At 35.6% G+C, this 24,823-nt stretch overlaps 1 protein-coding gene across 3 annotated transcripts in view; it reads right to left on the bottom strand.

Annotated features, from left to right (window-relative positions):
• The window catches only part of LOC118368670 (neurexin-2-like), a 991,707-nt gene that overhangs the window by 16,342 nt on the left and 950,542 nt on the right, over positions 1–24,823 (bottom strand). The window lies entirely within an intron of this gene.

The following is a 24,823-nucleotide window of genomic DNA, read 5'->3' as shown; positions in this document are numbered from 1 at the left end:
GTTTTCTAATCTCTCTCTATCATATTTACTGTCAGTGTTTTCTCCTCTCTCTCTAACTTATTTAATTTCATTTTTTCTCATCTCTGCCTTCAATATACTGTCAGTGTTTTCTCATCTCTTTCTAACATATTTACAGTCAGTGTTTTCTCATCTCTTTCTAACATATATACTGTCAGTGTTTTCTCATCTCTCTCTACCATATTTACTGTCAGTGTTTTCTCATCTCTTTCTAACATATTTCCTCTCAGTGTTTTATCATCTCTCTACCATATTTACTGTCAGTGTTTTCTCATCTCTCTCTAACATATTTACAGTCAGTGTTTTCTCATCTCTCTCTAACATATTTACTGTCAGTGTTTTCTCATCTCTCTCTAACATATTTACTGTCAGTGTTTTCTCATCTCTCTCTACCATATCTACTGTCAGTGTTTTCTCATCTCTCTCTAACATATTTACAGTCAGTGTTTTCTCATCTCTCTCTACCATCAATACTGTCAGTGTTTTCTCATCTCTCTCTACCATCAATACTGTCAGTGTTTTCTCATTAGTCTCTAACTTAATTTAATTTCAGTTTTTTCTCATCTCTGCCTTCAATATACTGTCAGTGTTTTCCCATCTCTCTCTACCATATATACTGTCAGTGTTTTATCTTCTCTTTCTAACATATTTACTGTCAGTGTTTTATCATCTCTCTCTACCATATATACTGTCAGTGTTTTCTCATCTCTCTCTCTCTACCATCAATACTGTCAGTGTTTTATCTTCTCTTTCTAACATATTTACTGTCAGTGTTTTATCATCTCTCTCTCTCTACCATCAATACTGTCAGTGTTTTCTCATCTCTCTCTCTCTACCATCAATACTGTCAATGTTTTATCATCTCTCTCTCTCTACCATCAATACTGTCAGTGTTTTCCCATCTCTCTCTACCATATATACTGTCAGTGTTTTATCATCTCTTTCTAACATATTTACTGTCAGTGTTTTATCATCTCTCTCTACCATATATACTGTCAATGTTTTCTCATCTCTCTCTAACGTATTTACTGTCAATGTTTTATCATCTCTCTCTACCATATATACTGTCAGTTTTTTCATCTCTCTCTAACATATTTACTGTCTTCGTTTTATCATCTCTCTCTACCATATATACTGTCAGTGTTTTATCATCTCTCTCTCTACCATATATACTGTCAGTGTTTTATCATCTCTCTCTCTCTACCATCAATACTGTCAGTGTTTTCTCATCTCTCTCTACCATCAATACTGTCAATGTTTTATCATCTCTCTCTAACCATATATACTGTCAGTGTTTTATCATCTCTCTCTCTACCATATATACTGTCAGTGTTTTATCATCTCTCTCTACCATATATACTGTCAGTGTTTTAAGATCTCTCTCTCTTTCAATACTGTCAGTGTTTTCCCATCTCTCTACCATATATACTGTCAGTGTTTTATCATCTCTTTCTAACATATTTACTGTCAGTGTTTTATCATCTCTCTCTACCATATATACTGTCAATGTTTTATCATCTCTCTCTAACATATTTATTGTCAGCGTTTTCTAATCTCTCCCTACAATATACTGTCAGTGTTTTCTCATCTCTCTCTAACATATTTACTGTCAATGTTTTATCATCTCTCTACCATATATACTGTCAGTGTTTTCTCATCTCTCTCTAACGTATTTACTGTCAATGTTTTATCATCTCTCTCTACCATATATACTGTCAGTTTTTTCTCATCTCTCTCTAACATATTTACAGTCAGTGTTTTCTCATCTCTCTCTAACATATTTACTGTCAGTGTTTTATCATCTCTCTCTAACATATTTACTGTCAGTGTTTTATCATCTCTATCTACCATATATACTGTCAGTGTTTTCTCATCTCTCTAACATATTTACTGTCAGTGTTTTATCATCTCTCTCTACCATATATACTGTCAGTGTTTTCTCATCTCTCTCTAACATATATACTGTCAGTGTTTTCTCATCTCTCTCTAACTTATTTACTGTCAGTGTTTTATCATCTCTATATTCCAATATATACTGTCAGTGTTTTCTCATCTCTCTCTAACTTATTTAATTTCAGTTTTTTCTCATCTCTGCCTTCAATATACTGTCAGTGTTTTCTCATCTCTCTCTAACATATTTACAGTCAGTGTTTTCTCATCTCTCTCTACCATATCTACTGTCAGTGTTTTCTCATCTCTCTCTAACATATTTACAGTCAGTGTTTTCTCATCTCTCTCTACCATATTTACTGTCAGTGTTTTCTCATCTCTTTCTAACATATTTCCTCTCAGTGTTTTATCATCTCTCTACCATATTTACTGTCAGTGTTTTCTCATCTCTCTCTAACATATTTACTGTCAGTGTTTTCTCATCTCTCTCTAACATATTTACTGTCAGTGTTTTCCCATCTCTCTCTAACATATTTACTGTCAGTGTTTTATCATCTCTCTCTACCATATATACAGTCAGTGTTTTCTCCTCTCTCTCAAACATATTTACTGTCAATGTTTTATCATCTCTCTCTAACATATTTATTGTCAGCGTTTTCTAATCTCTCCCTACAATATACTGTCAGTGTTTTCTCATCTCTCTCTAACATATTTACTGTCAATGTTTTATCATCTCTCTCTACCATATATACTGTCAGTGTTTTCTCATCTCTCTCTAACATATTTACTGTCAATGTTTTATCATCTCACTCTACCATATATACTGCCAGTGTTTTCTCATCTCTCTCTAACATATTTGTGGTCCTTCTGTAGCACAGTTGGTAGAGCATGGCGCTTGTAACGCCAGGGTAGTGGGTTCGATTCCCGGGACCACCCATACGTAGAATGTATGCACACATGACTGTAAGTCGCTTTGGATAAAAGCGTCTGCTAAATGGCATATATTATTATTATTATTATATTATATTTACAGTCAGTGTTTTCTCATCTCTCTCTACCATATATACTGTCAGTGTTTTATCATCTCTTTCTAACATATTTACTGTCAGTGTTTTCTCATCTCTCTCTACCATATATACTGTCAGTGTTTTATCATCTCTTTCTAACATATTTACTGTCAGTGTTTTCTCCTCTCTCTCTAACATATTTACTGTCAATGTTTTATCATCTCTCTCTACCATATATACAGTCAGTGTTTTCTTATCTCTCTCTAACATATTTACTGTCAGTGTTTTCTCATCTCTCTCTAACATATTTACTGTCAGTGTTTTCTCATCTCTCTCTAACATATTTACTGTCAGTGTTTTCTCATCTCTCTAACATATTTACTGTCAGTGTTTTCTCATCTCTCCCTACAATATACTGTCAGTGTTTTCTCATCTCTCTCTAACATATTTACTGTCAGTGTTTTCTAATCTCTCTCTATCATATTTACTGTCAGTGTTTTCTCCTCTCTCTCTAACATATTTACTGTCAGTGTTTTCTCATCTCTCCGTACAATATACTGTCAGTGTTTTCTCATCTCTCTCGAACATATTTACTGTCAGTGTTTTCTAATCTCTCTCTAACATATTTACTGTCAATGTTTTATCATCTCTCTCTACCATATATACTGTCAGTGTTTTCTCATCTCTCTCTAACATATTTACAGTCAGTTTTCTCATCTCTCTCTACCATCAATACTGTCAGTGTTTTCTCATTTGTCTCTAACTTAATTTAATTTCAGTTTTTTCTCATCTCTGCCTTCAATATACTGTCAGTGTTTTCCCATCTCTCTCTACCATATATACTGTCAGTGTTTTATCATCTCTTTCTAACATATTTACTGTCAGTGTTTTATCATCTCTCTCTAACATATTTACTGTCAGTGTTTTCCCATCTCTCTCTACCATATTTACTGTCAGTGTTTTCTCATCTCTCTCTAACATATTTACTGTCAGTGTTTTCTCATCTCTCTCTACCATATATACTGTCAGTGTTTTCTCATCTCTCTCTAACATATTTACAGTCAGTGTTTTCTCATCTCTCTCTACCATCAATACTGTCAGTGTTTTCTCATCTCTCTCTACCATCAATACTGTCAGTGTTTTCTCATTAGTCTCTAACTTAATTTAATTTCAGTTTTTTCTCATCTCTGCCTTCAATATACTGTCAGTGTTTTCCCATCTCTCTCTACCATATATACTGTCAGTGTTTTATCTTCTCTTTCTAACATATTTACTGTCAGTGTTTTATCATCTCTCTCTACCATATATACTGTCAGTGTTTTATCATCTCTCTCTCTCTACCATATATACTGTCAGTGTTTTATCATCTCTCTCTCTCTACCATATATACTGTCAGTGTTTTATCATCTCTCTCTCTCTACCATCAATACTGTCAGTGTTTTCTCATCTCTCTCTCTCTACCATCAATACTGTCAGTGTTTTATCATCTCTCTCTCTCTACCATATATACTGTCAGTGTTTTATCATCTCTCTCTCTCTACCATATATACTGTCAGTGTTTTATCATCTCTCTCTCTCTACCATATATACTGTCAGTGTTTTATCATCTCTCTCTCTCTACCATCAATACTGTCAGTGTTTTCCCATCTCTCTCTACCATATATACTGTCAGTGTTTTATCATCTCTTTCTAACATATTTACTGTCAGTGTTTTCTCATCTCTCTCTACCATATATACTGTCAGTGTTTTCTCATCTCTCTCTACCATCAATACTGTCAGTGTTTTCTCATCTCTCTCTACCATCAATACTGTCAGTGTTTTCTCATTAGTCTCTAACTTAATTTAATTTCAGTTTTTTCTCATCTCTGCCTTCAATATACTGTCAGTGTTTTCCCATCTCTCTCTACCATATATACTGTCAGTGTTTTATCATCTCTCTCTACCATATATACTGTCAGTGTTTTATCATCTCTCTCTCTCTACCATCAATACTGTCAGTGTTTTCTCATCTCTCTCTCTCTACCATCAATACTGTCAGTGTTTTATCATCTCTCTCTCTCTACCATATATACTGTCAGTGTTTTATCATCTCTCTCTCTCTACCATATATACTGTCAGTGTTTTATCATCTCTCTCTCTACCATATATACTGTCAGTGTTTTATCATCTCTCTCTCTCTACCATCAATACTGTCAGTGTTTTCCCATCTCTCTCTACCATATATACTGTCAATGTTTTCTCATCTCTCTAACGTATTTACTGTCAATGTTTTATCATCTCTCTCTACCATATATACTGTCAGTTTTTTCTCATCTCTCTAACATATTTACTGTCAGCGTTTTATCATCTCTCTCTACCATATATACTGTCAGTGTTTTATCATCTCTCTCTCTCTACCATATATACTGTCAGTGTTTTATCATCTCTCTCTACCATCAATAATGTCAGTGTTTTCTCATCTCTCTCTCTACCATCAATACTGTCAATGTTTTATCATCTCTCTCTCTACCATATATACTGTCAGTGTTTTATCATCTCTCTCTACCATATATACTGTCAGTGTTTTATCATCTCTCTCTACCATATATACTGTCAGTGTTTTAAGATCTCTCTCTCTCTACCATCAATACTGTCAGTGTTTTCCCATCTCTCTCTACCATATATACTGTCAGTGTTTTATCATCTCTTTCTAACATATTTACTGTCAGTGTTTTATCATCTCTCTCTACCATATATACTGTCAATGTTTTATCATCTCTCTCTAACATATTTATTGTCAGCGTTTTCTAATCTCTCCCTACAATATACTGTCAGTGTTTTCTCATCTCTCTCTAACATATTTACTGTCAGTGTTTTCTCATCTCTCTCTACCATATATACTGTCAGTGTTTTCTCATCTCTCTCTATCATATTTACTGTCAATGTTTTATCATCTCTCTCTACCATATATACTGTCAGTGTTTTCTCATCTCTCTCTAACATATTTACTGTCAATGTTTTATCATCTCTCTCTACCATATATACTGTCAGTGTTTTCTCATCTCTCTCTAACATATTTACAGTCAGTGTTTTCTCATCTCTCTCTATCATCAATACTGTCAGTGTTTTCTCATTTGTCTCTAACTTATTTAATTTCAGTTTTTTCTCATCTCTTCCTTCAATATACAGTCAGTGTTTTCCCATCTCTCTCTACCATATATACTGTCAGTGTTTTATCTCTCTCTCTCTACCATCAATACTGTCAGTGTTTTCCCATCTCTCTCTACCATATATACTGTCAGTGTTTTATCATCTCTTTCTAACATATTTACTGTCAGTGTTTTCTCATCTCTCTCTACCATATATACTGTCAGTGTTTTCTCATCTCTCTCTACCATATATACTGTCAGTGTTTTCTCATCTCTCTACCATCAATACTGTCAGTGTTTTCTCATCTGTCTCTACCATCAATACTGTCAGTGTTTTCTCATTAGTCTCTAACTTAATTTAATTTCATTTTTTTCTCATCTCTGCCTTCAATATACTGTCAGTGTTTTCCCATCTCTCTCTACCATATATACTGTCAGTGTTTTATCATCTCTCTCTCTCTACCATATATACTGTCAGTGTTTTATCATCTCTCTCTCTACCATCAATACTGTCAGTGTTTTCTCATCTCTCTCTCTCTACCATCAATACTGTCAGTGTTTTATCATCTCTCTCTCTCTACCATATATACTGTCAGTGTTTTATCATCTCTCTCTCTCTACCATATATACTGTCAGTGTTTTATCATCTCTCTCTCTCTACCATATATACTGTCAGTGTTTTATCATCTCTCTCTCTCTACCATCAATACTGTCAGTGTTTTCCCATCTCTCTCTACCATATATACTGTCAGTGTTTTATCATCTCTTTCTAACATATTTACTGTCAGTGTTTTATCATCTCTCTCTACCATATATACTGTCAATGTTTTCTCATCTCTCTCTAACGTATTTACTGTCAATGTTTTATCATCTCTCTCTACCATATATACTGTCAGTTTTTTCTCATCTCTCTCTAACATATTTACAGTCAGTGTTTTCTCATCTCTCTCTAACATATTTACTGTCAGTGTTTTATCATCTCTCTCTAACATATTTACTGTCAGTGTTTTATCATCTCTCTCTCTACCATCAATACTGTCAGTGTTTTCTCATCTCTCTCTCTCTACCATCAATACTGTCAATGTTTTATCATCTCTCTCTCTACCATATATACTGTCAGTGTTTTATCATCTCTCTCTCTACCATATATACTGTCAGTGTTTTATCATCTCTCTCTCTACCATATATACTGTCAGTGTTTTAAGATCTCTCTCTCTCTACCATCAATACTGTCAGTGTTTTCCCATCTCTCTCTACCATATATACTGTCAGTGTTTTATCATCTCTTTCTAACATATTTACTGTCAGTGTTTTATCATCTCTCTACCATATATACTGTCAATGTTTTATCATCTCTCTCTAACATATTTATTGTCAGCGTTTTCTAATCTCTCCCTACAATATACTGTCAGTGTTTTCTCATCTCTCTCTAACATATTTACTGTCAATGTTTTATCATCTCTCTCTACCATATATACTGTCAGTGTTTTCTCATCTCTCTCTAACATATTTACTGTCAGTGTTTTCCCATCTCTCTCTACCATATTTACTGTCAGTGTTTTCTCATCTCTCTCTAACATATTTACTGTCAGTGTTTTCTCATCTCTCTCTACCATATATACTGTCAGTGTTTTCTCATCTCTCTCTAACATATTTACAGTCAGTGTTTTCTCATCTCTCTCTATCATCAATACTGTCAGTGTTTTCTCATTTGTCTCTAACTTATTTAATTTCAGTTTTTTCTCATCTCTGCCTTCAATATACAGTCAGTGTTTTCCCATCTCTCTCTACCATATATACTATCAGTGTTTTATCATCTCTTTCTAACATATTTACTGTCAGTGTTTTATCATCTCTCTCTACCATATATACTGTCAGTGTTTTCTCATCTCTCTCTAACATATTTACTGTCAGTGTTTTATCATCTCTCTCTACCATATATACTGTCAGTGTTTTCTCATCTCTCTCTAACATATTTACTGTCAGTGTTTTATCATCTCTCTCTACCATATATACTGTCAGTGTTTTCTCATCTCTCTAACATATTTACTGTCAATGTTTTATCATCTCTCTTTACCATATATACTGCCAGTGTTTTCTCATCTCTCTCTAACATATTTACAGTCAGTGTTTTCTCATCTCTCTCTACCATCAACACTGTCAGTGTTTTCTCATTTGTCTCTAACTTATTTAATTTCAGTTTTTTCTCATCTCTGCCTTCAATATACTGTCAGTGTTTTCTCATCTCTCTCTAACATATTTACTGTCAGTGTTATCCCATCTCTCTCTACCATATATACTGTCAGTGTTTTCTCATCTCTCTCTAACATATTTACTGTCAGTGTTATCCCATCTCTCTCTACCATATATACTGTCAGTGTTTTCTCATCTCTCCCTAACATATTTACTGTCAGTGTTTTCTCATCTCTCTCTAACTTATTTAATTTCATTTTTCTCATCTCTGCCTTCAATATACTGTCAGTGTTTTCTCATCTCTCTCGAACATATTTACTGTAAGTGTTTTCTAATCTCTCTCTATCATATTTACTGTCAGTGTTTTCTCATCTGTCTCTAACTTATTTAATTTCATTTTTCTCATCTCTGCCTTCAATATACTGTCAGTGTTTTCTCATCTCTCTCTAACATATTTACTGTAAGTGTTTTCTAATCTCTCTCTATCATATTTACTGTCAGTGTTTTCTCCTCTCTCTCTACCATATATACTGTCAGTGTTTTCTCATCTCTCTCTAACTTATTTAATTTCAGTTTTTTCTCATCTCTGCCTTCAATATACTGTCAGTGTTTTCTCATCTCTTTCTAACATATTTACAGTCAGTGTTTTCTCATCTCTCTCTAACATATATACTGTCAGTGTTTTCTCATCTCTCTCTACCATATTTACTGTCAGTGTTTTCTCATCTCTTTCTAACATATTTCCTCTCAGTGTTTTATCATCTCTCTACCATATTTACTGTCAGTGTTTTCTCATCTCTCTCTAACATATTTACAGTCAGTGTTTTCTCATCTCTCTCTAACATATTTACTGTCAGTGTTTTATCATCTCTCTCTAACATATTTACTGTCAGTGTTTTCCCATCTCTCTCTACCATATTTACTGTCAGTGTTTTCTCATCTCTCTCTAACATATTTACTGTCAGTGTTTTCTCATCTCTCTCTACCATCAATACTGTCAGTGTTTTCTCATCTCTCTCTACCATCAATACTGTCAGTGTTTTCTCATTAGTCTCTAACATATTTAATTTCAGTTTTTTCTCATCTCTGCCTTCAATATACTGTCAGTGTTTTCCCATCTCTCTCTACCATATATACTGTCAGTGTTTTATCTTCTCTTTCTAACATATTTACTGTCAGTGTTTTATCATCTCTCTCTCTCTACCATATATACTGTCAGTGTTTTATCATCTCTCTCTCTCTACCATCAATACTGTCAGTGTTTTATCTTCTCTTTCTAACATATTTACTGTCAGTGTTTTATCATCTCTCTCTCTCTACCATCAATACTGTCAGTGTTTTCTCATCTCTCTCTCTCTACCATCAATACTGTCAATGTTTTATCATCTCTCTCTCTCTACCATCAATACTGTCAGTGTTTTCCCATCTCTCTCTACCATATATACTGTCAGTGTTTTATCATCTCTTTCTAACATATTTACTGTCAGTGTTTTATCATCTCTCTCTACCATATATACTGTCAATGTTTTCTCATCTCTCTCTAACGTATTTACTGTCAATGTTTTATCATCTCTCTCTACCATATATACTGTCAGTTTTTTCTCATCTCTCTCTAACATATTTACTGTCAGCGTTTTATCATCTCTCTCTACCATATATACTGTCAGTGTTTTATCATCTCTCTCTCTCTACCATATATACTGTCAGTGTTTTATCATCTCTCTCTACCATCAATACTGTCAGTGTTTTCTCATCTCTCTCTCTCTACCATCAATACTGTCAATGTTTTATAATCTCTCTCTCTCTACCATATATACTGTCAGTGTTTTATCATCTCTCTCTACCATATATACTGTCAGTGTTTTATCATCTCTCTCTCTCTACCATATATACTGTCAGTGTTTTAAGATCTCTCTCTCTCTACCATCAATACTGTCAGTGTTTTCCCATCTCTCTCTACCATATATACTGTCAGTGTTTTATCATCTCTTTCTAACATATTTACTGTCAGTGTTTTATCATCTCTCTCTACCATATATACTGTCAATGTTTTATCATCTCTCTCTAACATATTTATCGTCAGCGTTTTCTAATCTCTCCCTACAATATACTGTCAGTGTCTTCTCATCTCTCTCTAACATATTTACTGTCAATGTTTTATCATCTCTCTCTACCATATATACTGTCAGTGTTTTCCCATCTCTCTCTACCATATATACTGTCAGTGTTTTATCATCTCTTTCTAACATATTTACTGTCAGTGTTTTCTCATCTCTCTCTAACATATTTACTGTCAGTGTTTTCTCATCTCTCTCTACCATATTTACTGTCAGTGTTTTCTCATCTCTCTCTAACATATTTACTGTCAGTGTTTTATCATCTCTATCTACCATATATACTGTCAGTGTTTTCTCATCTCTCTAACATATTTACTGTCAATGTTTTATCATCTCTCTTTACCATATATACTGCCAGTGTTTTCTCATCTCTCTCTAACATATTTACAGTCAGTGTTTTCTCATCTCTCTCTACCATCAACACTGTCAGTGTTTTCTCATCTGTCTCTAACTTATTTAATTTCAGTTTTCTCATCTCTGCCTTCAATATACTGTCAGTGTTTTCTCATCTCTCTCTAACATATTTACAGTCAGTGTTTTCTCATCTCTCTCTAACATATTTACTGTCAGTGTTTTCTCATCTCTCCCTAACATATTTACTGTAAGTGTTTTCTAATCTCTCTCTATCATATTTACTGTCAGTGTTTTCTCCTCTCTCTCTACCATATATACTGTCAGTGTTTTCTCATCTCTCTCTAACTTATTTAATTTCAGTGTTTTCTCATCTCTGCCTTCAATATACTGTCAGTGTTTTCTCATCTCTTTCTAACATATTTACAGTCAGTGTTTTCTCATCTCTCTCTACCATATTTACTGTCAGTGTTTTCTCATCTCTCTCTAACATATTTACAGTCAGTGTTTTCTCATCTCTCTCTACCATATTTACTGTCAGTGTTTTCTCATCTCTTTCTAACATATTTCCTCTCAGTGTTTTATCATCTCTCTCTACCATATTTACTGTCAGTGTTTTCTCATCTCTCTCTAACATATTTACAGTCAGTGTTTTCTCATCTCTCTCTAACATATTTACTGTCAGTGTTTTATCATCTCTCTCTAACATATTTACTGTCAGTGTTTTCCCATCTCTCTCTACCATATTTACTGTCAGTGTTTTCTCATCTCTCTCTAACATATTTACTGTCAGTGTTTTCTCATCTCTCTCTACCATATATACTGTCAGTGTTTTCTCATCTCTCTCTAACATATTTACAGTCAGTGTTTTCTCATCTCTCTCTACCATCAATACTGTCAGTGTTTTCTCATCTCTCTCTACCATCAATACTGTCAGTGTTTTCTCATTAGTCTCTAACTTAATTTAATTTCAGTTTTTTCTCATCTCTGCCTTCAATATACTGTCAGTGTTTTCCCATCTCTCTCTCTCTACCATAATACTGTCAGTGTTTTATCATCTCTTTCTAACATATTTACTGTCAGTGTTTTATCATCTCTCTCTCTCTACCATCAATACTGTCAGTGTTTTCTCATCTCTCTCTCTCTACCATCAATACTGTCAGTGTTTTCTCATCTCTCTCTAACATATTACTGTCAGTGTTTTCCATCTCTCTCTACCATATTACTGTCAGTGTTTTATCATCTCTTTCTAACATATTTACTGTCAGTGTTTTATCATCTCTCTAACCATATATACTGTCAATGTTTTCTCATCTCTCTCTAACGTATTTATTGTCAATGTTTTATCATCTCTCTCTCTCTACCATCAATACTGTCAGTGTTTTCTCATCTCTCTCTCTCTACCATCAATACTGTCAATGTTTTCTCATCTCTCTCTCTCTAATCATACTGTCAGTGTTTTCCCATCTCTCTCTACCATATATACTGTCAGTGTTTTATCATCTCTTTCTAACATATTTACTGTCAATGTTTTATCATCTCTCTCTACCATATATACTGTCAGTGTTTTATCATCTCTCTCTCTCTACCATATATACTGTCAGTGTTTTATCATCTCTCTCTCTCTACCATCAATACTGTCAGTGTTTTCTCATCTCTCTCTCTCTACCATCAATACTGTCAATGTTTTATCATCTCTCTCTCTCTACCATATATACTGTCAGTGTTTTATCATCTCTCTCTCTCTCTACCATATATACTGTCAGTGTTTTATCATCTCTCTCTCTCTACCATATATACTGTCAGTGTTTTAAGATCTCTCTCTCTCTACCATCAATACTGTCAGTGTTTTCCCATCTCTCTCTACCATATATACTGTCAGTGTTTTATCATCTCTTTCTAACATATTTACTGTCAGTGTTTTATCATCTCTCTCTACCATATATACTGTCAATGTTTTATCATCTCTCTCTAACATATTTATTGTCAGCGTTTTCTAATCTCTCCCTACAATATACTGTCAGTGTTTTCTCATCTCTCTCTAACATATTTACAGTCAGTGTTTTCTCATCTCTCTCTAACATATTTACTGTCAGTGTTTTATCATCTCTCTCTAACATATTTACTGTCAGTGTTTTCCCATCTCTCTCTACCATATTTACTGTCAGTGTTTTCTCATCTCTCTCTAACATATTTACTGTCAGTGTTTTCTCATCTCTCTCTACCATATATACTGTCAGTGTTTTATCTTCTCTTTCTAACATATTTACTGTCAGTGTTTTATCATCTCTCTCTACCATATATACTGTCAGTGTTTTATCATCTCTCTCTCTCTACCATATATACTGTCAGTGTTTTATCATCTCTCTCTCTCTACCATCTATACTGTCAGTGTTTTCTCATCTCTCTCTCTCTACCATCAATACTGTCAGTGTTTTATCATCTCTCTCTCTAACCATATATACTGTCAGTGTTTTATCATCTCTCTCTCTCTACCATATATACTGTCAGTGTTTTATCATCTCTCTCTCTACCATATATACTGTCAGTGTTTTAAGATCTCTCTCTCTCCATCAATACTGTCAGTGTTTTCCCATCTCTCTCTACCATATTTACTGTCAGTGTTTTATCATCTCTTTCTACCATATATACTGTCAGTGTTTTCATCTCTCTCTAACATATTTATTGTCAGCGTTTTCTAATCTCTCCCTACAATATACTGTCAGTGTTTTCTCATCTCTCTCTAACATATTTACTGTCAATGTTTTATCATCTCTCTCTACCATATATACTGTCAGTGTTTTCTCATCTCTCTCTAACATATTTACTGTCAATGTTTTATCATCTCTCTACCATATATACTGTCAGTGTTTTATCATCTCTCTCTCTCTACCATCAATACTGTCAGTGTTTTATCTTCTCTTTCTAACATATTTACTGTCAGTGTTTTATCATCTCTCTGTTTTCTCTCTACCATCAATACTGTCAGTGTTTTCTCATCTCTCTCTCTACCATCAATACTGTCAGTGTTTTATCATCTCTCTCTCTCTACCATCAATACTGTCAGTGTTTTCCCATCTCTCTCTAACATATATACTGTCAGTGTTTTATCATCTCTTTCTAACATATTTACTGTCAGTGTTTTATCATCTCTCTCTACCATATATACTGTCAATGTTTTCTCATCTCTCTCTAACATATTTACTGTCAGTGTTTTATCATCTCTCTCTACCATATATACTGTCAGTGTTTTATCATCTCTCTCTCTCACCATATATACTGTCAGTGTTTTATCATCTCTCTCTCTCTACCATCAATACTGTCAGTGTTTTCTCATCTCTCTCTCTCTACCATCAATACTGTCAGTGTTTTATCATCTCTCTCTCTCTACCATATATACTGTCAGTGTTTTATCATCTCTCTCTCTCTACCATATATACTGTCAGTGTTTTATCATCTCTCTCTCTCTACCATATATACTGTCAGTGTTTTAAGATCTCTCTCTCTCTACCATCAATACTGTCAGTGTTTTCCCATCTCTCTCTACCATATATACTGTCAGTGTTTTATCATCTCTTTCTAACATATTTACTGTCAGTGTTTTATCATCTCTCTCTACCATATATACTGTCAATGTTTTATCATCTCTCTCTAACATATTTATTGTCAGCGTTTTCTAATCTCTCCCTACAATATACTGTCAGTGTTTTCTCATCTCTCTCTAACATATTTACTGTCAATGTTTTATCATCTCTCTCTACCATATATACTGTCAGTGTTTTCTCATCTCTCTCTAACATATTTACCGTCAATGTTTTATCATCTCTCTCTACCATATATACTGTCAGTGTTTTCTCATCTCTCTCTAACATATTTACTGTCAATGTTTTATCATCTCTCTACCATATATACTGTCAGTGTTTTATCATCTCTCTCTCTCTACCATATATACTGTCAGTGTTTTATCATCTCTCTCTAACCATCAATACTGTCAGTGTTTTCTCATCTCTCTCTCTACCATCAATACTGTCAATGTTTTATCATCTCTCTCTCTACCATATATACTGTCAGTGTTTTATCATCTCTCTCTCTCTACCATATATACTGTCAGTGTTTTATCATCTCTCTCTCTCTACCATATATACTGTCAGTGTTTTAAGATCTCTCTCTCTCTAACATCAATACTGTCAGTGTTTTCCATCTCTCTCTACCATATATACTGTCAGTGTTTTATCATCTCTTTCTACCATATATACTGTCAATGTTTTATCATCTCTCTCTAACATATTTATTGTCAGTGTTTTCTCATCTCTCTCTACATATATACTGTCAGTGTTTTCTCATCTCTCTCTAACATATTTACTGTCAATGTTTTATCATCTCTCTCTACCATATATACTGTCAGTGTTTTCTCATCTCTCTAACATATTTACTGTCAATGTTTTATCATCAGTGTTTTCTCATCTCTCTAACATATTTACAGTCAGTGTTTTCTCATCTCTCTCTAACATAATACTGTCAGTGTTTTCTCATTTGTCTCTAACATATTTAATTTCAGTTTTTTCTCTCTCTAACATATATACAGTCAGTGTTTTCCCATCTCTCTCTAACATATATACTGTCAGTGTTTTATCATCTCTTTCTAACATATTTACTGTCAGTGTTTTATCATCTCTCTCTAACATATATACTGTCAGTGTTTTCTCATCTCTCTCTAACATATTTACAGTCAGTGTTTTATCATCTCTCTCTACATATATACTGTCAGTGTTTTCTCATCTCTCTCTAACATATTTACTGTCAGTGTTTTATCATCTCTCTCTACCATATATACTGTCAGTGTTTTCTCATCTCTCTAACATATTTACTGTCAATGTTTTATCATCTCTCTTTACCATATATACTGCCAGTGTTTTCTCATCTCTCTCTAACATATTTACAGTCAGTGTTTTCTCATCTCTCTCTACCATCAACACTGTCAGTGTTTTCTCATTTGTCTCTAACTTATTTAATTTCAGTTTTTTCTCATCTCTGCCTTCAATATACTGTCAGTGTTATCCCATCTCTCTCTACCATATATACTGTCAGTGTTTTCTCATCTCTCTCTAACATATTTACTGTCAGTGTTATCCCATCTCTCTCTACCATATATACTGTCAGTGTTTTCTCATCTCTCCCTAACATATTTACTGTCAGTGTTTTCTCATCTCTCTCGGACATATTTACTGTAAGTGTTTTCTAATCTCTCTCTATCATATTTACTGTCAGTGTTTTCTCATCTCTCTCTAACATATTTACAGTCAGTGTTTTCTCATCTCTCTCTAACATATATACTGTCAGTGTTTTCTCATCTCTCTCTAACATATTTACAGTCAGTGTTTTCTCATCTCTCTCTACCATATATACTGTCAGTGTTTTCTCATCTCTCTCTAACATATTTACAGTCAGTGTTTTCTCATCTCTCTCTACCATATTTACTGTCAGTGTTTTCTCATCTCTTTCTAACATATTTCCTCTCAGTGTTTTATCATCTCTCTAACATATTTACTGTCAGTGTTTTCTCATCTCTCTCTAACATATTTACTGTCAGTGTTTTCTCATCTCTCTCTAACATATTTACTGTCAGTGTTTTCTCATCTCTCTCTAACATATTTACTGTCAGTGTTTTCTTTACTGTCAGTCTCATCTCTCTAACATATTTACTGTCAGTGTTTTCTCATCTCTCTAACATATTTACTGTCAGTGTTTTCTCATCTCTCTCTACCAACATATTTACTGTCAGTGTTTTCTCATCTCTCTCTCTCCAACATATTTACTGTCAGTGTTTTCATCTCTCTAACATATTTACAGTCAGTGTTTTCTCATCTCTCTCTAACAACATATCTACAGTCAGTGTTTTCTCATCTCTCTCTAACATATTTACAGTCAGTGTTTTCTCATCTCTCTCTAACATATTTACAGTCAGTGTTTTCTCATCTCTCTCTCTACCATATTTACTGTCAGTGTTTTCTCATCTCTCTCTAACATATTTACAGTCAGTGTTTTCTCATCTCTCTCTAACATATTTACAGTCAGTGTTTTCTCATCTCTCTCTCTAACATATTTACAGTCAGTGTTTTCTCATCTCTCTCTCTAACATATCTACAGTCAGTGTTTTCTCATCTCTCTCTCTAACATATCTACAGTCAGTGTTTTCTCATCTCTCTCTCTAACATATCTACAGTCAGTGTTTTCTCATCTCTCTCTCTAACATATCTACAGTCAGTGTTTTCTCATCTCTCTCTCTAACATATCTAAAGTCAGTGTTATCTCATCTCTCTATAACATATTTACTGTCAGTGTTTTCTCATCTCTCTCTCTATAACATATATACTGTCAGTGTTTTCTCATCTCTCTCTCTATAACATATATACTGTCAGTGTTTTCTCATCTCTCTCTCTATAACATATTTACTGTCAGTGTTTTCTGATCTCTCTCTCTCCAACATATTTACTGTCAGTGTTTTCTCATCTCTCTCTGACATATTTACAGTCAGTGTTTTCTCATCTCTCTATAACATATTTACTGTCAGTGTTTTCTCATCTCTCTCTAACATATTTACAGTCAGTGTTTTCTCATCTCTCTCTAACATATTTACAGTCAGTGTTTTCTCATCTCTCTATAACATATTTACTGTCAGTGTTTTCTCATCTCTCTCTAACATATTTACTGTCAGTGTTTTCTCATCTCTCTCTAACATATTTACAGTCAGTGTTTTCTCATCTCTCTATAACATATTTACTGTCAGTGTTTTCTCATCTCTCTCTAACATATTTACAGTCAGTGTTTTCTCATCTCTCTCTAACATATTTACAGTCAGTGTTTTCTCATCTCTCTATAACATATTTACTGTCAGTGTTTTCTCATCTCTCTCTAACATATTTACAGTCAGTGTTTTCTCATCTCTCTATAACATATTTACTGTCAGTGTTTTCTCATCTCTCTATAACATATTTACTGTCAGTGTTTTCTCATCTCTCTCTCTATAACATATTTACTGTCAGTGTTTTCTGATCTCTCTCTCTCCAACATATTTACTGTCAGTGTTTTCTCATCTCTCTCTGACATATTTACAGTCAGTGTTTTCTCATCTCTCTCTAACATATTTACTGTCAGTGTTTTCTCATCTCTCTCTAACATATTTACTGTCAGTGTTTTCTCATCTCTCTCTAACATATTTACTGTCAGTGTTTTCTCATCTCTCTCTAACATATTTACTGTCAGTGTTTTCTCATCTCTCTCTAACATATTTACTGTCAGTGTTTTCTCATCTCTCTCTAACATATTTACAGTCAGTGTTTTCTCATCTCTCTCTAACATATTTACTGTCAGTGTTTTCTCATCTCTCTCTAACATATTTACAGTCAGTGTTTTCTCATCTCTCTCTAACATATCTACAGTCAGTGTTTTCTCATCTCTCTCTCTAACATATTTACAGTCAGTGTTTTCTTATCTCTCTCTCTAACATATCTACAGTCAGTGTTTTCTCATCTCTCTCTAACATATTTACAGTCAGTGTTTTCTTATCTCTCTCTCTAACATATCTACAGTCAGTGTTTTCTCATCTCTCTCTAACATATTTACAGTCAGTGTTTTCTTATCTCTCTCTCTAACATATCTACAGTCAGTGTTTTCTCATCTCTCTCTAACATATTTACAGTCAGTGTTTTCTCATCTCTCTCTCTAACATATCTACAGTCAGTGTTTTCTCATCTCTCTCTCTAACATATCTACAGTCAGTGTTTTCTTATCTCTCTCTCTAACATATCTACAGTCAGTGTTTTCTCATCTCTCTCTAACATATCTACAGTCAGTGTTTTCTTATCTCTCTCTCTAACATATCTACAGTCAGTGTTTTCTCATCTCTCTCTAACATATTTACAGTCAGTGTTTTCTTATCTCTCTCTCTAACATATCTACAGTCAGTGTTTTCTCATCTCTCTCTAACATATTTACAGTCAGTGTTTTCTCATCTCTCTCTCTATAACATATATACTGTCAGTGTTTTATCATCTCTCTATAACATATTTACTGTCAGTGTTTTCTCATCTCTCTCTCTAACATATCTACAGTCAGTGTTCTCATCTCTCTCTCTAACATATCTAAAGTCAGTGTTTTCTCATCTCTCTCTCTATAACATATATACTGTCAGTGTTTTCTCATCTCTCTATAACATATTTACTGTCAGTGTTTTCTCATCTCTCTCTCTATAACATATATACTGTCAGTGTTTTCTCATCTCTCTCTCTATAACATATATACTGTTAGTGTTTTCTCATCGCTCTCTCTATAACATATATACTGTCAGTGTTTTCTCATCTCTCTCTCTATAACATATTTACTGTCAGTGTTTTCTGATCTCTCTCTCTCCAACATATTTACTGTCAGTGTTTTCTCATCTCTCTCTGACATATTTACAGTCAGTGTTTTCTCATCTCTCTATAACATATTTACTGTCAGTGTTTTCTCATCTCTCTCTAACATATTTACAGTCAGTGTTTTCTCATCTCTCTCTAACATATTTACAGTCAGTGTTTTCTCATCTCTCTCTAACATATTTACAGTCAGTGTTTTCTCATCTCTCTATAACATATTTACTGTCAGTGTTTTCTCATCTCTCTCTAACATATTTACTGTCAGTGTTTTCTCATCTCTCTCTAACATATTTACAGTCAGTGTTTTCTCATCTCTCTCTCTAACATATTTACAGTCAGTGTTTTCTCATCTCTCTCTAACATATTTACTGTCAGTGTTTTCTCATCTCTCTCTAACATATTTACAGTCAGTGTTTTCTCATCTCTCTCTAACATATCTACAGTCAGTGTTTTCTCATCTCTCTCTCTAACATATTTACAGTCAGTGTTTTCTTATCTCTCTCTCTAACATATCTACAGTCAGTGTTTTCTCATCTCTCTCTAACATATTTACAGTCAGTGTTTTCTCATCTCTCTCTAACATATCTACAGTCAGTGTTTTCTCATCTCTCTCTCTCTAACATATCTACAGTCAGTGTTTTTTCATCTCTCTCTCTCTAACATATCTACAGTCAGTGTTTTCTCATCTCTCTCTCTAACATATCTACAGTCAGTGTTTTCTCATCTCTCTCTCTAACATATCTACAGTCAGTGTTTTCTCATCTCTCTCTCTAACATATCTACAGTCAGTGTTTTCTCATCTCTCTCTCTAACATATCTACAGTCAGTGTTTTCTCATCTCTCTCTAACATATCTACAGTCAGTGTTTTCTCATCTCTCTCTCTCTGTAGCATATTTACTACGATGTTTTTTGTTTGTTATGATTACTTTTCTTAATCTACAATGGTACTTAAAAAACAAGGGACATACGTTTCATCCAAATGAAGTATTTGCAGGGCATACTAAAATCCACAGTCTAATTATTGAACAAAGAGGAAAAACAAATCTGGCAAGCGAAATTTGTTAAAAAATTGTTCACAGTTGTGGGTAGACATCCCATGGCGATTCCGGTTATCCGAACCGTGCTAACATCGTGTGCTGGCTGGAGACATATTTGGACCCCTGTTATCTTTTGTTCAGTAATATTATTATTATTTTGTAATTACATTTTTAATGCGATTTCTTGAACATGAATTTATTTTTAATAGGATATTGCTACAGTGTTTTTGTCCACATGAGGAGATTGAAGAGCTGAAGCTGCTTGATATTCTGTCTCAGTGAACATATTGGATTTTAAGTACCTCATAAGACACCCAATATCATATATTGATATCAAGAAAATGCCTCAACTCTAGTCTCTGTTGACTTATGGAAATATACGCAACGTATAAACCTGCACAGATTGGCTTCCGAGGAAAATCTTTATTTAGACACTGTATAAGGAAGAGGAAAAGGAAGATATTGCTACAGGCAATGTGATCATTTTTCATTGCCCTGTATGACCCAAAATGGCTTTAGCTATAGAGTCTAGAGGGTATATAATCGAGCTAAGGTGATATGAAATATATCAACATCACCATACATTGAGCTCAATGGATCCGTTTGTCCACAGGGGGGGCTGCAGTGCTGTCTATGAGAAGTTAAAGGGGCCGGGTTGGGATTTTCAATCCCATTACTTCGGTCTCACCGTTTGTTCTTTAAAAGGGGGAAGTTTCATGATGAATTATTTATTGCTGTCTCAGAGCAGGTCTGGCCGGGGAACTGAACTTTCCATCTCACTGACATGGTGCTCTGTGATAACCCTGTCACCTGTCCCTCTCAAGAGACGTTACTGTAAGGTTAAATGGATAAAAGAGGGGGAGAGAGAGAGAAAGAAAGGGGGGGCAGAGAGAGAGAGGGGGAGAGAAAAGAAGAAGAAAAGGAACAAGGCAAGAAAGGGAGAGATGATGAAAAAGTGAGAGGGAAAGAAATTGGGAGTGACAGGGAGGGAAAAATAAGTTTGAGCGAGAGAAACAGATCGATTTTTGTTGTTGTTTAAAAAAAATGGAATATTAAAACATGCACTCTACCTGCAGTGATGCTGCTCAATATTTACATTACATTCCAGTCATCTAACTGGTGCTCCCATCCAGAGCGACCCACAGGAGAAACCAGAATCAAGTGCCCCACCCAAGGGCAAATCATCAGATCCCCCCACCCATTCGACTCGGGGACCCAAACCAGCGACCTCTCACCCACCGACCCAAACGCTCCCGACTGCCAGGCCACCCGCCGTCCCCAACCAGAGTTCCCCCCGAGAGCTACCCCTCAACCATCCAAGACGCTCCCACAGCCCCCCCCTCTATCTCCACCCCCTCCAAGCCACCATCCCTTTCCAACCCAACCAAAACAACTACCCACCCGTTGTGCCAACAACCAATAAAAATGATAAAAGATAAAAAGACAAGAACAAAGGAAAACAACAACAATGTAAAAACAAAAGACATCAAAGACAATAAAAACTCAAACAGCAAGAGGCAGATTGTTAGCAGGCTAGAGAGAGTAGACTGGAGCTAGCTGTGATGTCTCTGTCTGTCTGTCTGTCTGTCTGTCTGTCTGTCTGTCTGTCTGTCTGTCTGTCTGTCTGTCTGTCTGTCTGTCTGTCTGTCTGTCTGTCTGTCTGTCTGTGTCTGTGTCTGTGTCTGTGTCTGTGTCTGTGTCTGTGTGTCTGACTCCTCCAAAGCTGATGCTGCAGTGTAGATAGCAGGGTTTTGTTAAAGGGATCCCTGATATGTATTCTCCCTATTCTGGCTGGGGCTCATTAAAAGTGAGCGAAACCAAATCCAGGCTTGTTGGATGATGTAATTACAGCAAGCCTAACGAGGCCAAAGATTAATTAGCCCGGTGGGAGAGGCAGGCAGGGCAGATAGAAAACTAATCGGAGGGATCCCCACATTTCTCTCTCTCTCTCTATCTTTTTTCCCCTCTCTCTCCTCCGCTCCTTCTCTCTTTGGAGAGTAAAGGGGACGTGACACACATCTCAATGCCAGTCACTCCTCCAAGATGTGGAATCTGGCTCCCTCTCTCTCTCTCCCTCCCCCTCGGCTGCGGCCCCTTCTTTCTTCTATGATCCGACTCACTCCTCTCCCTCTATGTCGCCATCCTAGTTCTGTCTCCCCTTCTTTATCTTTGTCTGTGTGTGTGTGTGTGTGTGTGTGTGTGTGTGTGTGTGTGTGTGTGTGTGTGTGTGTGTGTGTCTCTCTTTGGACTTGTCTCCCGTTAGAAAAGCCATCAGAGAGTTACAACAAAAACAACGACAACAAAACAATGGTTTGAGCTTCCCGCACTTTCCTCTAAGGAAACACAAACACAAACACCTTTTAAAGGGAGGAATAAAACAAAACCGGCAGAACAAAATGCTCTCGACTGTAGTGAATCAACAGAAACACCAACACTCCTTTACAATTTCAACTCTACTATCCCTACTACTACTGAACATAGCCGTGGAGCCAAGACGGCCTTAGAAAAAAAAAACATGAACAAACCTTGCCAGAGCGGAGCAGCTGTTTGTTACAGTAGGGAGCTAACGGTATTGATCAATATCAAATTCTCATTAGTGCTCCATGCCACATTTCAGAGACAAATCAAGGCCGTCTCGTACAGGTCTCCTGCTGCAGCTCCAATAGAAATGGATGGAGCAGGGCTCCACATTCGGCTGACATGAGAGGTAGATCTCCCCAGTCATTGGCTCATATCAGATCATGACTAGTGGCTGTGACTGTCCTTAAGATTTACAGCAGTGGAGGCTCCTCAGAGGAGGAAGGGCAGGACCTTCTCAGTGAATTTCATAAAAATGAAAATAGAGAAATGTAAAAAGTTACATTTTTTTAAAATAAAACTAGACTAAATATATTCCCGTCACCAAATAATTGATTAAAACACATTGCTTTGGAATGAAGGTTGCAGCATGAACTCTAGCAGCAAGAACTGACATTTTGTCCACCCAATCAAATGATCACAAAATGAATCTAGTACCGAAAGCATAAGCTACAGCTAGCTACTGTAGCACTGCAGTGCATAAAAATGTGAGTATATGACTCAAAGAGATATAAAATATGGAGAGTCGAGAGAAAGGGAGGGAGAGACATTTCATAGTATTTTTTTCACTTTCAAGTTGCAAGCGAATGCAGCTGGCTAGTTTAGTCTACTCAAACACCCAGCTCAAGAGGGATGCAATGTTAGTTAGCTGGCTATGGCTACCTAACACTGGAACTTCAAGTCATGGTAAACTTTTGGTTTTATTAACTTATTTCCACTGGGGCCAGCCGGTGTAACTGCTAAACTGCTTACTGACTGTACACTGTTCTGCATGATTGTAGCTGGTTTACTAATGCATTAGTTTTTATAACCTATTAGGTTTGACTTAGAACGTTTTTTTTTGCCTGGTCACAGACCGCTGGTGTTGTTCACTGAGAGAGGAGGAGAGAGGAGAAGAGAGTGTAGATGCAAGAAGGAATGACAACGGGCAAAGGGATCATGCTGTTTGTATGTGGCTGCTGTGAAAGTGAACTGTGGTTGTGTGTGATCAGGAGTGTATTCATTCAGCCGATTCTGTTGAAAAACGTTTGTTCAACGGAAGCAAATGGAATGAAACAGGGATAAACATATCTGAATTTGTCCAACAGAAACTCTCATTTGCAAATGTTGGACTAAAGATTACACCCTAGATCTGCTAGATGCAGGCAAGAGAGTACAAGGCAGTCTGTTACCCTGATTACGAAAGAAAAAAATCCCTCGAACTGTGCCCCTACTTTGTAAACTTTCATTCATAGTCTAGATTGTAGCAACCTCATGATGGGTATAGGGAACATTCAAGTATCATGTAGTAGCCTATAGCTATCGATGTTACATTGAGCTTGGTGAATGGAATATGAATGACAGTCATCCAATATGCAGTAATAAAAATAAGTCCATGCTCATAAAAAAAAGAAGATTGTCTTCCCTCATCTTATATGGCACCGACTGCCACTGGTTTACAATACGTAACCTGACTAGGAGGGTGAGGGGTGTGTGTGTGTGTGTGTGTGTGTGTGTGTGTGTGTGTGTGTGTGTGTGTGTGTGCGTGTGCGTGAGTGTGTGTGTGTGAGAAAGTGAGTGAGAGAGAGAGAGATTTTGTGTGTGGGTTTGCAATGTGTGTGTGTGTGTGTGTGTGTGTCTTTCACGGTCTTATAGGTAGGAGGGATAATCCTGTCCTGTCTGTATGATTGTTGTGGTGTCTCGGGGGTGATGGTCAGAGACAGACTAGTGTCTATCTGGAGGCGTGTGTGTGTGTGTTGCTCTTCTCTCTAGAGAGATTACTTTTGGGCAGCAGTCAGTCACCAAAAACTGCTTCTGATAAGAAGACAATTTCGGCTTCCAGCACCTACAGTGAAACCACACAGATAATCGATGGAGTGTACAATATTTCACCCACTTAAAGTGCCATAAGCATTTCATTTGATTTTTAAAGTCGCCTTGACATCACTGAATCAAAATAGTCAAAACGTAATATAATAATCCAGGATGAGTTCTACTCCACATCAAATAAAAACATGAATATATAAAAAACGGAATGTTAAAAAAATGTTCCTGATGGTTTTATAAAGGTTATTTCCTAGGCTAGAGTTATTTCTAGACCTCCTAGGTG

The sequence above is a fragment of the Oncorhynchus keta genome, chromosome 35 (assembly GCF_023373465.1).
Source record: "Oncorhynchus keta strain PuntledgeMale-10-30-2019 chromosome 35, Oket_V2, whole genome shotgun sequence".
NCBI classification, from domain to species: Eukaryota; Metazoa; Chordata; class Actinopteri; order Salmoniformes; family Salmonidae; genus Oncorhynchus; species Oncorhynchus keta.
The sequence above is the reverse complement of the archived record's forward strand: the minus strand, read 5'-3'. Positions and strand labels throughout refer to the sequence as shown.